This window comes from Pleurodeles waltl, chromosome 7 (assembly GCF_031143425.1).
Source record: "Pleurodeles waltl isolate 20211129_DDA chromosome 7, aPleWal1.hap1.20221129, whole genome shotgun sequence".
In the NCBI taxonomy this organism is placed as follows: domain Eukaryota; kingdom Metazoa; phylum Chordata; class Amphibia; order Caudata; family Salamandridae; genus Pleurodeles; species Pleurodeles waltl.
Window position 1 is genome coordinate 1,142,962,202 of NC_090446.1, and position 13,133 is coordinate 1,142,975,334.

At 41.9% G+C, this 13,133-nt stretch overlaps 1 long non-coding RNA gene across 1 annotated transcript in view; it reads right to left on the reverse strand.

Moving 5' to 3' along the window:
* Positions 1 to 1,167: 1,167 nt before the first annotated feature.
* The window catches only part of LOC138247372 (uncharacterized), a 114,138-nt gene continuing 102,172 nt past the window's right edge, over positions 1,168 to 13,133 (reverse strand). The window contains exons 2-3 of the long non-coding RNA XR_011194473.1: positions 2,581 to 2,685; positions 1,168 to 2,008 (exon numbers count right to left, since the gene is read on the reverse strand). This is a non-coding gene — a long non-coding RNA (uncharacterized lncRNA). The remainder of the gene's footprint in view (positions 2,009 to 2,580; positions 2,686 to 13,133) is intronic.

The following is a 13,133-nucleotide window of genomic DNA, read 5'->3' on the forward strand; positions in this document are numbered from 1 at the left end:
GAGGATCGGGGTAGGGAATGTGTTAAAGACTCTGAGGGTCCCGGCGTTCATACCGTTGCGGAATTTGTCGGGGCACTAGAAAGTACTTGAAACCATTTTTTTTTTCTTCATTTCTTTTAACACATGCTTGCTGAGGCGTGGGTAAAAACCCTATCAAAAGTTGCACTTTATTTGTTCTTCTTGGATTACTCTTTTCTTTTACAAAATTACCCGGTGGTGGTGGCACAGGAAAACAGGAGAAAGGAACATCTATCCTCCATCCCCACGAATAAACTGAGGCACGCACTATTAACCAACAGAAGTACTTAAAGGCAAAGTACACTTACCTGTGGCTCTCTCCCTTATACTGAGGGGTGCGGACAACTCCAGGGACAGGCCGAGCCTCTGAGCACCCTATAAAGAAGGAAAGACAAGAGAAGAGGACTTGAGCGGCATATTAAAGGCTTTAAAAAAGCATACAGGCATAGTTGGTGTTGTTTATCCCACATATACTGACACTGCCCTACCGCTACCCTGTTTGTCCTACTTTCCATGGGTACCTGGTCTTGCCATTCCCAGCCATTTCAAATCTGCATCCGAGGTGGACTTTAGTGTTTTTGTGGTAAAAGAATAAAGAGAGGATGGCCAGTAACTTTTCACTTCAAGCCAGAACCATGATACATCAATCTCCTCTGTCTTGGGGGACTGGCTTTATTTGAATTTGAAACAGTGGACTCTCGATTTAGGACTTTTTTGGTTATGAACTTTGTTTTTCCCTTTGTATACATACTGGTTCCCTTGACTTTCCCTGATGTGTTTTTATTATTCGCCCACCCCCTCCTAGTTAGCATTTCCCCTCCGATTAAAGGTTCCAGTTTCATTTTTTGGCCCCTTCCCAAGGGCAGATTTTCATCACCCCTAAACATATTAGTTTTCTTTTAAAATAAATATAGACATATTTTTCAGCTCAAATAAAAATGTCTTTCTTGTGTTTACAAATGTAACTGTATAATGCATTGTATGTCAGCCAAATGAAATGTTTAGTTTAGTTAGAAGATGCTGTGAATATCAGAATGACGTTTTAAATGCCAGAAAACAAAGAACACAACATACATAACACTTTTTTATATATTTAATGCAACACCAAACATTAAACACATATGGAAATTTGACAAAGGTTTGTGTTCCAAAACTATTTTATTTTAATACAACAAAATGGTAACAGTGAAAGTTACCGACAAGATAGAACTCAGTGATAAATGTCAGTTGTTTTGGGGGGCTTTTCCTACTACTGCACCTACACAATACTGGTGGTGAGAATGGTTGAGACTGTGCTAGTGTTGCTGGTTGGTCAGTTGGTGGGAGTTGAGTTGGTGGTGTTGGAGGTTGAGGTAGTGGAGGTGGTGCAGATGGAGGTGGTGCTGGTGGAGGTGGCAGATGTGTGATGCTGCCAGGTATGCCTCCTATTTTGAGGTGCCTCTGAAGAATCTCCATCATGCATTGCCTAAGAAGATTGGCATTTTTTGCCTGTTATCTCAGTCATATTTATGATCAAGGCATGGTGCTTTGCACTCTCTTCCCTAAAAGTTTAAAGATGTTCTTGGTGAATTTTTTTCATGTCTTGGCAACATTTTGCAATGTTATCCAAGGCACGAGTCTGCCTGTGAATCATCTGAGTCTTTTAAGGGAGTCAGCTACCTCACGGTAATAGCTAGCATAGTATAAATATCTTGCTGCACATTAGTCTGTGGTTGGAAAAATTGATTGTGCTGGTAAGCGGCATTAGGGAGAAATCTGCTTCCCAGTCATGAAGGAGCTTTCTTGAAGATGTTCTGTGTGGGGCAACAACGTCGTCCTCTTCATTCAGGTCCTCCTAATCCTCAACCAGCTCCCCCCTCTTCTGGGTGAGCTGTGCTTAGAGCTAATATTGTAACTTGGAGGAGGGTTGGATTCTCTCCTTGAATTGCCTGCCGTCCTCCGATTGTAGATATTTCAGCTTCATTATCATCCGGGTCATTGCCCTCAGTATCTGAAAAAAAAGATTTCATCAGATGAAATACATCAAATCCAGTTGTGTGTCAAAAGTGAACACAGTACTTTAAGAGACATTGGGCCATATGTACAAACACATTTTCCCATTGTCACAGAATGGGAAAAACCCTTTGCTACATCTGGCCCATTGTTCTGCAAATAAAGAATAAAGATAGTACCAAGTGGGCCTAAGTCAACAAATGCAACTAAGGGTTGATCTGTGGATGAAATTGTGCTATCTAAAAAATGCGATCTCCTCAGCTCTAGCCAAAGAGATGACTTTTTTGGAAATCCCCTGTGAGGTTAGCTGCCTAACCTGGGTCATTACAGTTGGTGTTTACACAGTATGTCCAGATCCAGCATCTGTAGGGATAGGATGTAAGTTCAATTGATATTATCGATCTATGTAACTCATCATAACCACAAATGGAGATACATGACAAAGACACACAGGAGAATACCATGAAATAAAGCATTTAATAATTACCAAATAGAGAGAATTTAGTTAGTGAAGGCTGAAGGCACTAATTATGAGATGTAGAAGCTAACATAAAAGGTTCCCAGACTTACGTGATGGGCCGATGGCAGAGGGCCTAATTGCTGCTAGAAAGTGCCCTTATTTCCTACTTGTGTGTGTTTTCAAGATTGATACCAGTGGCAGTTGTATAACGGAAGCTGGCAGGAGAGAGAGACATACATCGGGGAGTTAGACATTGTAAATCAAACAAGATGATGCTAGGTAAATGGTTTCACTATTTATTTTGAGAGTCACAAATATACTTATCATGCAAGTTGAAACAAGGCCTGCCATATCTTATAGTGCTACCATACACTGCCAAATTTCAGGCCCATTTGTCATGACAATAATAATATATGAAAGAATAGGAGGAAATATTGAGCATGGTGTCAACAGGGATGTGTGACAAAAGACATACAAGTAACCTGTCAGTAATAGATAAAGAGGTTATATAATTTGGCAAAAGAGAAGAGATTTAACTTAGCTGTGTGTATACCACCTGTCTGCTGTGTTCTGCCAGTCCATGTGTGTATCACTGCTAGCAGCAGAAGTCTATATTGTGGCAGGTGATGGATGGGATAACAAGACTGCTTTAAAAAGTGAAAATAAAAGTAGTAGTTTATACTAGTGTAACAGTATACATGAAAGGTTTAGATTTGAGAACACATAAAAGACAAGACAAAATATACTATGACATTTATATTTGAAAGAAAAGTGAGGACAATCCTACGTAGTGCTTTAGAGAGCTTGTTAGCATAAAACCTGTCTGTAGGTGGTTTTCGTTCCAAGACCAGTCCTGTGTGTTGCCCTCCTGCAGTTACAAATACCTCTGCCCCAGCTGAATTTGGTAATCTACTCAAATAAGCGCAGTATGAAATAATAGCAAAATCAACATTAACACAACGTAAGATTTTTAGGACCTGTGTTACATTGTTTAGGAGGGCATATGTGATGGGCGACTAACAAAGTAGGAATGAGCGAAGAACAGATCTGTTCTTGTAGGTTTAATTTTAGAGAGATAGAGTTGTGGAGGGGGTGTGTGATGATTTGACCTGGCACAACATTAGTGTTCTGAAGAGGCAGCCCATATAGCAGGTGGAACTGCACCGTGGAAAGGACATCCTTCTTGACGGGGTGAGATGGAGACAGGATTCATTTGGCCCTCCACGAAGTACTTTAGCCATCTGATTCTTGGAGAACTTCTCCTTCACCTGCCTCCTGTCATCTTGCTATTTTTTATGTTGCCAATGACACGGACCTCCTCCTTCAGTGCATTCACAGAGCCTGTGATCTCCTGCTGTAAGGCTGCCTTGTGGGTTCCACTGAGGGAGAATGGAGGCAGCCCACGCAGTTGTTTGTAGTAGTTATCCACAAAGCTTACTATAAGGGCTGTCTCCTTAGTGAACTTTCTCTCTGTCTTCGTAACAGGTAACATCCTTCAGGCAGAACAACAGAGTAGTGGCTGCAGGACCCAAAAGCTGAAGAGGTAATAAACAGGCTGTATGGTATGGGAAGCATTTATGTAATTGTAAGGAAATGTGTATCTGGTGTGTCTGATTACTTTGAGGTGTATATAGGTTTCCTATTCACTGCCATCTGGAGGTCGCTGCCCCAGTGGTGAAGGTTCATCCCATATGCAGAGATCTTCTATTCACTGCCATGCATAGGTTTCCATCCTTTGTTTGGAGGTCTTTTATTCACTACCATGCAGAGTCTCCACCCTAAGTGCAGAGGTGAAATAAGTTTAAAGGTTACTCATAATAAATTACGATTATTCTGACTTCACCTTCAAGACTGAGGCATGTAAGTCTACAGTTTTGATGAACTTTACACTTGGATTTTATGAATAGGCAAAAGTAGTAGTGTTACTCAAAAGTGTGAGAATAAATTACTTGTGTAGATTACTCACAAGAGTAAGTTACCTTTGTGACTAGCCCAGAATTTGCAAGATACCTGGCGCTAGAGGGATCTGCTGTCTGAGGCCTACTAAATGAGGCTTGAGCTTTTAACATTTTGGTAATCGTGGGCTATATCTGCTCTTCAAAACTGGGCTTGTCACCATGGTACTCTCTCGTAAACTTTGTTGTCTGGGTACATTTCTTGGAAGATTGGTTCAACGGCAGTATCTCTGAACCCTGTGAGGGAGGCTGTTTTAGCTTTGAGCCTGTAAGATGTTTGTGTTTTGTATCTTACGAATTTGGTATTTTCATATCCTCTGTCTGAAGCTCAGGCGTGTACAATAATTGTATTAGTAAGGATATTCTGCTGCTCGAGCCCTAAGCCTGAAGAATCTGTGTGAACCAATGCATAGCCCACTTGTTTACGTCTGTAAGATCTCGGAAAGTTGAAAGATAGCCGAGATCACCGGGCAACAGTATAGTGATGGTGACCTGCCCTTTTAAGCCCAGCGCTGACAGACGTGATGTCTTTTGAGAAGAGGCAGACATGTCCCTGGGTGTGAAACCGTGCCACATGAGTGCTAATCCCCTGTGCACACAGGCCCTGGGACATTTATGCAACCTCTGTGTCTCAGGAAAACGGTTTTATGTGAGATTCAAGAAACAGCACGAGTGTCTGAAAGCTGTTTCCCAGACAGGCAGCTCGTACGAGTAGCAGGAAATTTAGCACAGAGAATGCAGTGAGCAAGAGAGCTTCTCTGTGCTCGCACTGGTGTGGGAAAACTCCACGCGCATGTGCAGTGCGGGCCTAACGCTGGAGGCAACATCACACGGTATGACACTGTGACGCTCGGTATTACCCAATGATTTAGAGATTTGTGGGTGACATTAAGAACAATGGTGGATACAATGATTACCCGGCTTTTTTGTAAATTTGCTCCTGCAATTACCAGTAGCATTTTGATTACAAGATATGCTTTTAACTGTGTCACTGACGAGCTGAAACTGCCACAGCAGTATCTTCATTGAACCCTAATTGTACGCAAGCAGAGGAAAATGCGTCGGATTAAGAATCTGAATATTTTCCCCATCAACCCTACTAATTGCTGCACTCCAATGGGATCATAAAACGCCCCTCACAAAAAATTCAGGCGCTAAATTTGGCTTATTTTTCTTCCTGGAATTACAGTTATGCTAGAAAATTGTGAATAACAAACAAAAACATTCTTTGTATCAGTTTTGCACGTTACCTGTGTATTTTGCGCTTGCTTTTACTAGCAACGAAAACTGGTGGTAAATGCAAGTGAAGTTCCTGAGCAAGGTCAAGGTAAACTCAGCTCTAAATTGGTGCTGGTGTAAAAATGGGCACACAAGTAGTTTGCGCTAACCTACTCACCTGCTACAAATCTAAATTACCCATTAAGTAAAGCGGGTAGGGTCTCATCACGAGTGACCTGATATTTGAGGAGGTAATACAGTACCAAATAAATACCAACACAGCAGTTTTGTAGATTTTTTTTCTCACTATTTTGAGTTCTGCACCTCAGAATAATGTATCCCCTACTGTATAGTATAAGGATATTGGAAGCCACCGAGAAGTTGGCTTAGTTCATTTATAAGATCGAGGAACTCTGAGGTGACTTGCAATACAATTTAATGTAGGGCAGCGGGTATTTTATTCCCTATAATGCATAGCCCCACCATCACCTTTCTGACAAAACACTTACATTTATGGTGTCTTGGACCTTCATATGAAGAGATAGTGTGGTTGCAGGCGTGAGGAAGAGAGGCATATTCTATAGTATGAAATTAAACACACCAAAAAGAAAGTAGTTATTAATTTGTTTTAAAAATACATTAGAATCAGTTTAATGTAGATTAGATTGAAAAAAGTGCTGTAACTCAGAATGTTTAGAAACATGCAGAGATCCTCTCTTACCTGTAATGATGTTGCTATAAGTATAAATATCTCCTTTCAGCTGGTCAGTGTTCATTTTAGGAAAAACAGACCTGAAGTCTGAAAAGCTAGTTCTCGTGTTCCTTTTTTTTTGGCCAAACATTTTATTAGTATTTCAAAGAGGCACAATATATACAGTTTCTTAAGCCATTCAGAACTTACCAGAGACTCGTGTTCCGTTGAACAATACCTAATTTTAAAGTAATTGTGTTATATGAATCACAAACCTTCTCATACCCTTAACTCCCCTCCACCCACCCCCAGTAATGACACAATACAACTTCAGGACGTTCAGTCCAATAAGCTTTGATACTATAGCAATGTGGTGAGGTCCTCCCTCCTCCCATTTGGTCTATATCAGTCTACCTCCCTATTTTTGGTTCCCTGCTTACCATAAATAATTGTACTTCAAGGTCTCCGGACCAGCACGTGTTTCGCCCGTATGTAAAATCAAGAAAGGCCGCACTCACGGTTTTAACACCATTTTTAACCTGTATCTATATTTTTATTGTATTGTCTTGCCCAATCAGAGACAGATTCTCCTGTTTTTCTATGGTTGGTTTGTATTGTCGTTCTTTTCTACCAGTACCTTTATCCCTTTCACATATGTATCCTTTCATTCAAAGAAGCAAATACTAAATGCCTTTCTGTAGTTCTAATGGTTATTGTCTTTCCCAATCATAAACATCTTCTCTTGTCTCCTATATAGCTTTCCATTGGTTCCCGTTGCCCGTCCTTTCTACTAAAACCTTTCTCCCTTTCATATATTTATCCTGGGCATTCATTGGTTGAAAGAAGCAAATACTAAGGGCCTCATTACGAGTTTAGCAGTCGAACCTCCATAGTGGCCGCCGCCAAAAGACTGCCATGTTGGTGGTCATACAGACTGTCATACTACGAGTCACACAGGCAGGACAGATAAAAGTCAACCAAAAAATACAACACTGCCAGTACTTTGGAGGGCAGGAAATAGGCGGTCCCACCACCAGCACCGACAGCCTGTCAACCATCCACTGAACCTATTACAAGCACAAAGTTGCAGTGGTGGTCAGCCTTGGCAGTTCGCAGTCAACAAGGACACACTTGCAAAGCATTCTATAAAACACCCCTTCACACACCACAATCCTTTGCATCCACAACGCCAAATACTGTGGCCAGAGCGCCTGATCAAAAAAGATAAAACCACAGAATAGGGCCCCCACAAACTTACACTAAGCAGATATCCCACACCCTCAACACACTCCTATCACATCCATTTGCACCTCACTACTCTATTTACTCCCTGTCACCTGTTTAATTACCACCACCTATCAAATTTATATTATCACCACCATGTCACCCCAGAAAAATCCCCGTTTCACTGAAGGTGAATCAAGAGTCATAGTGGATGAAATCATTACAGTAGAGCCACATCTATTTGGAACCCATGTCCGTCACACTACTATTGCTGCTGCCCACTCCCTAGATCACCACCATGGCCAATGCTTGTCAAGCTCCTGCACTATCAGGACAAAGACGCTATCCTCTGGGCAGCCAGGAGGGCGGCACCCCTGCGGCCTGAAGACAAGACAGTGATGCTGTTCCCTGACTTTACAAAAGAGGTCCTACAACAGCGCACTTCTTTCCTGGCAGTCAAACGCCACCTTCGGCAATTGGGACTTCAGTACTAATTACTCTTCCCAGCCTGCCTACAGATCATTGCGAATGATAAGACGCATATCTTTAAAGACCCCCACAGAGGATACGCAAAGGCTGGACAATCGAGAACATAATTCTTAAGTGCATAGTACTAGGTGCTGCCCTGGGTCGTACCGCCAGAGCCGTAGCCTAGCGGCTCAGCCGCGAAAGAGGGTGGCCTCCCGGGTAACTCTGGCCGCCTCTTCGGATCTGGAACAAATCATAAAAGAGCAAAAAGCAGCGCTAACTGCGGCGACAACTCTAGGAGCTGTAACCCCCACCATGGATAGCGACACAGGACCTCACTTCTTCTCGACTGACGATGACTCAATAAGCTTCCTCCGAGACTCGCCCATGGAACCTGTTGTCATGGAGCAGACAGTAGATGGACTGATCTAAGGTCTCCAGTTAACGCTTGCGATATTCCCCTAATGTGCAGCAGTGTTATGACCGCACATGTGAAGGCTGAGAGGGAGCCGCTTGATCCATGTAGTAGTTACAATAGACATACTATGCGCTAGACGAAGGGGCCCCCTCCGTTGCTTGGCACCCCATGAGACATCCCGCCGCCTGCCACACAATAGGCCACATTAGCTCAAGGAACCAGTGCATGACCAGGTGATTTCCCCCAAGTGCACTAGTTATCCCCATGCCGTGAAAGCCAACCTACACAGGAATACAAGCGGCCTACAAGCAACCCACATCCACAGCTCTAGTCACCACATCCTCTACTGAAATAGCTGGCACGGTACACTTACAGTTTTGGCACCTCGCTTGTTGCGATGTGCTTCCCCTGTTTAACACACCCTTAACGCACCCCCATTGTTGAAATGCATAACCCTTCCCCACCAAGACAGCAACACACTGAGTATTCCTCACATTGGCATCACAAGGCTTCACAGTTTTCATTTTTTTTATTTATTGCGTGATTACTTAAAATCATTGCAAAAAAGAAAACAAGTACAATATAAATGTAGGAAGAATGAGAAATACATATGTATGTGGAGTGTGGCACAAACAGACAGGCATCCCTTTGAAGTTCCATAGGAATAAAATATTGTAAGTAGAACTTTGTCTGAGTGCAGACCATATACGTAGCTAGGTCCATAAGAAAATTACAATTGGAACCCATATATACATATTCAGTTTAAACAAGAGTAAATATTGCAATAGTATTAAAAAATCTAGATACGTGTTAGATGGTTGTTCAGTTTTGCTTGAAGCAGCATGATGGACTTCCCGAATTTGGCCAGATCGATTGGTTCCTTTAGAGTGAACACCAGTGATCTATCGTCATTGCAGGTTCTTGTGCCATGACTGAGAAAAAGAGATCTTAATAAAGTGCGTTGTGCGTTCAACAGTGACGGGCAGCAGCACAGTAGATGGATGAAAGCCTTGGATTTGTAGTTGCAGAGCCAGCAGCCCTTTATATTGATTCAGGAAGTCCATTTCGGGTTTAGCTCCTTTGTCCTTAAGCCAAAAAGTCTTGCAAAGGCAATTTGCGATATGCAAGCTTTTCTGATGGTGCATGTGAGGTATTGTTGTGGAGCCAAATACTGAGTGGTATTTATATAGAACTGTGCCAGCGCTTCCTGAACAGGAGTGCTACTCAATTTCCCCAGGTCACTTGCTCGAGAGAGTGTTTTTATCTTTCTTCTCACTATAGGTTTAATAGTGATAAGTAGCTGTGCTAATTTGACCAATAGTGCTTGGTCAATCTGAAGTTTGTTTAGAGTTGTTTCAAGATATTGTGACCAGGGGTTTGTTTTTGTTTAAAAAATATAACACATAGCTGATTTCAGGGTGTTAGGAGGCGCCATGACTATCCTGTGATAGTATTTCAGGAACGCCCCATCAAAGCCCATTGCTGACCTTTCAGTCCAAATTCTAGTTTTATCAAATGACTTCTAATGTATTGTGGGCATTTGAAAGCTCTTTTATACATTTAAACCTGGAGCTGTTCTGTCAGAGCTGTGAATTTGCCTGGGAAGGCTTCATGACCATAATTCAATGCTGGTAAGAAAGCGGCTTTAATAGTTTGAGTATTAATCTTCCAGAGGGGCTAGCTGTTAGTTTGTTTAACAGGCATATTCTTGTTGTTATAGAGGCGGCCTTTGTCTTCAGATGCATGAGTGGGGCTTTTGGCGTTCCCTTTGCTGTTAATTGAATGCCTAAGTAATTATACATAGCCATGGTGCTGACGGTAAGTGGTCCCAACTTCCAGCGCAGGTGCTGATGTATCAAAGGCCCACCAAATATTACGACTTTTGTCTTAGTAACATTTGCCTTATTTTTGTTTTTCATACTATAGCTGTGCAAGGTTGTTAAAGCTTTTTGTAGGCCGGTTTTAGAGTGGTCTAACAGGACGATGTCGTCAGCATATTGAAGCAAGCTGACTTTTAGATTTCCAATTTTTGGTGGGATCAGATTTGCTTGTATCAGCGCCTGCGACATATCTTCAGTGTATAGATTAAATAATAACGGACTTGTTTTAGCCGTTTGGTAGTGGGAATCTCCTTACTGATGATGGAGTTCGACAGCTTTAGCCTTACCCAAGTGGATGTGTACAGTAGGATTATTGCCCTTAATAGCCTATTTGGGATATTCCAATTTTTTAGCTTTCTCCACAGTAAATTCCTATCCACTGCATCAAATGCTGCTGTATAATCCACAAAGCAGGCAAACAGTGGTAGTGATTTTTTGGCAGCTGCCTCCTGAGCTAGGTAGGAGAGGGCTATGATGTTATCTGTGGTTGTGGAGTTTGCTCTAAAGCCGGTTTGATTTAATGGCACTATTGCCTTGACCTCTACCCAGTTTTGTAGTTCTTCCAAAACTGTTGAGGCAAAGCCTTTTGCTTCAACATCCAAGAGAGCGATAGGACAGTAATTAGCTGGATCCTGCCTGTCTCCTTTTTTGTAAATTGGATAGAGTATGGAGCTCGCTGGAACTTCCTGTGAGTCAAGGCAGGATCGATATGGTGCAGAGAGGATTGGAGACCAAAGCTCATGGTCTTCTTTGAAGATTTTTGAAGGGATTCAGTTGGGGCCAGGGGCCCCCGATGACCTAATTTTTTGCAGAATAGTGGAAATTTCACTTGGCGAAGGATCAAGGCTTATGATGGATTTGGGTTCAAATGTGTCCAAATCCTTTAGTAGTTCCAGAAAAAATTAGTCAGCTGCATATAGTTTCGTTACGTGTTTTATCCATGTAGCTTCATTTTTTAAAATTAATTCGTTAATCGCTCTGACCCATCTTGTTTTTGATGTATCGCCATAAATCACCATGATTATGTTTTCTTATCAAGGAATAGATGTAAAGTGACTCCTTTTCTGATAATTAGCGTTTGAAGGACCAGATCAGCTGCTTATGTTGTTTTGTATGTGTTCGTAGTTAGCGTTAGCTCTTTTTTTGTAACCGGATTTTGTTTTGGCTTGTGATCTTCTCAATCTGCCACTTTTCAGCTTGCTTTCCCTTATGGAGCGATGCGAGAGGGACTTTATGTGATGCTGTTGAGGAGTATAAGTGGATTCTGCTTGTTTTAAAAGACTGTTGGTGATATCTGGTTATTTGGCTTGGAGTGTGTTGCCCGTCAGAGACAATGGAGTCGGGCCGTTTGAGTTAGACCAGGAGGTATAAGCTTGTAGTGCCGTGGGACCCCAGTTTACTCATCTGATTATTTGTGAGTCTTCATCCCTCTGCGAGTGACCTTTAGACATATATCATTCCATTCGCTTTAGATGCGTCTCAGGGGCGTGTTATGAGCGGAAGGTGATCACTGGCATTTAGTTGTAAAATTTAAAAGGGTGCCAACTGGTAAATGGCTTCCTCAGTAACAAATATATAATCTAAGGTGCTCTTACCCTGAAAGGTTGTAGGAAACAATTGTCCAAAGGAGCTTGCTTTTTGACAGTGCTGAAGTGAAGTGAGGCCATATGTGCTGAATAAAAGTTGAAGTTGTTTGGTGGCCAGGCATGTCGAGTGGTCCTGATCTGCAGTTGTTCCTAGGATATCTAAGGTTAAAGTCCCCACATAATATAATATTGTGGTCTATGTGGTCGCAAAGTACTTTGTCCAGGGTGTCTACAAGTTAAGCCATGTTTTCCGTTCTTGCTTGACCGAAGGTATTAAAATAAAGATTGATTATGATATTTTTTGACAAATAACTGTTTAGTGTAGGAATTTCTACTCTTATTATTTGTAGGAATTGGTTATGATTGGGTACTGTGCTGACTTTCAAGTCAAGATTGACATTTACGTAGCTCGATAGGCTGCCAGAGGGTCTTACGAAGATGTTTCTTTTTATTGCTAATTGTTGTATTTCGTAATAATGTGGGATGGCCAGTGGAAGGGTTAACCAGGTTTTTTGGTGGCATAATATATCCGCATTGTTTAATAGCGGCTTTGCTACATTGTAGTTTAAAAGTCACTTCAAACCCGCGACATTCCAAGAGTTAATTGTCAGATGATGTTTACTGCTCTTGGGTTGTCCGTTGTTGTTAGGCATATTGCTGATTTGTTCTAATAGAGGTGGAAGTACTCCCATTTGTACAGCTTTCGTCACCCTTTTCCAAAGACACTTTTCTAGTGTAGGTCGTTGGGTTGTCATAGGCACAGAATATGGAGAGTTTGGTGTTCCGCTCATCTGTCTTATGTTGACTTGCTCCTTTTAGAATGCTTTTTCTTGCTCTCTTTGAGAGTAGTGTTGGCCGGACTGGTGCACTGATATTTGATAGATCATTTGGTGTGGCTTTACTTTTCTCTGTTAATGTAACTCGGTGGGATGAAGTAGATGAATGTTCTAAATTGTCCATGGATTCAATAGGCGCATGCTCCCGGACTTTTAAGTTGGTAGGTGGGTTGTGTAACTTAAGTGGCAAAGATGTGTGCGCATTAGAATTTATTTGATCCAGATCTATCGGTGGAACTGGATTTACTTGTCTGCCCGACAGGCTTCACTGATGCAGGTTTCCACTATCATGGGATCACATGTGCCTCCCCTCTCCCCACTGGGTTATATTATACACATGCGGGTGCAATGATAGTTTTTTTTCCTTACACTTAATGTAAGGGGTAT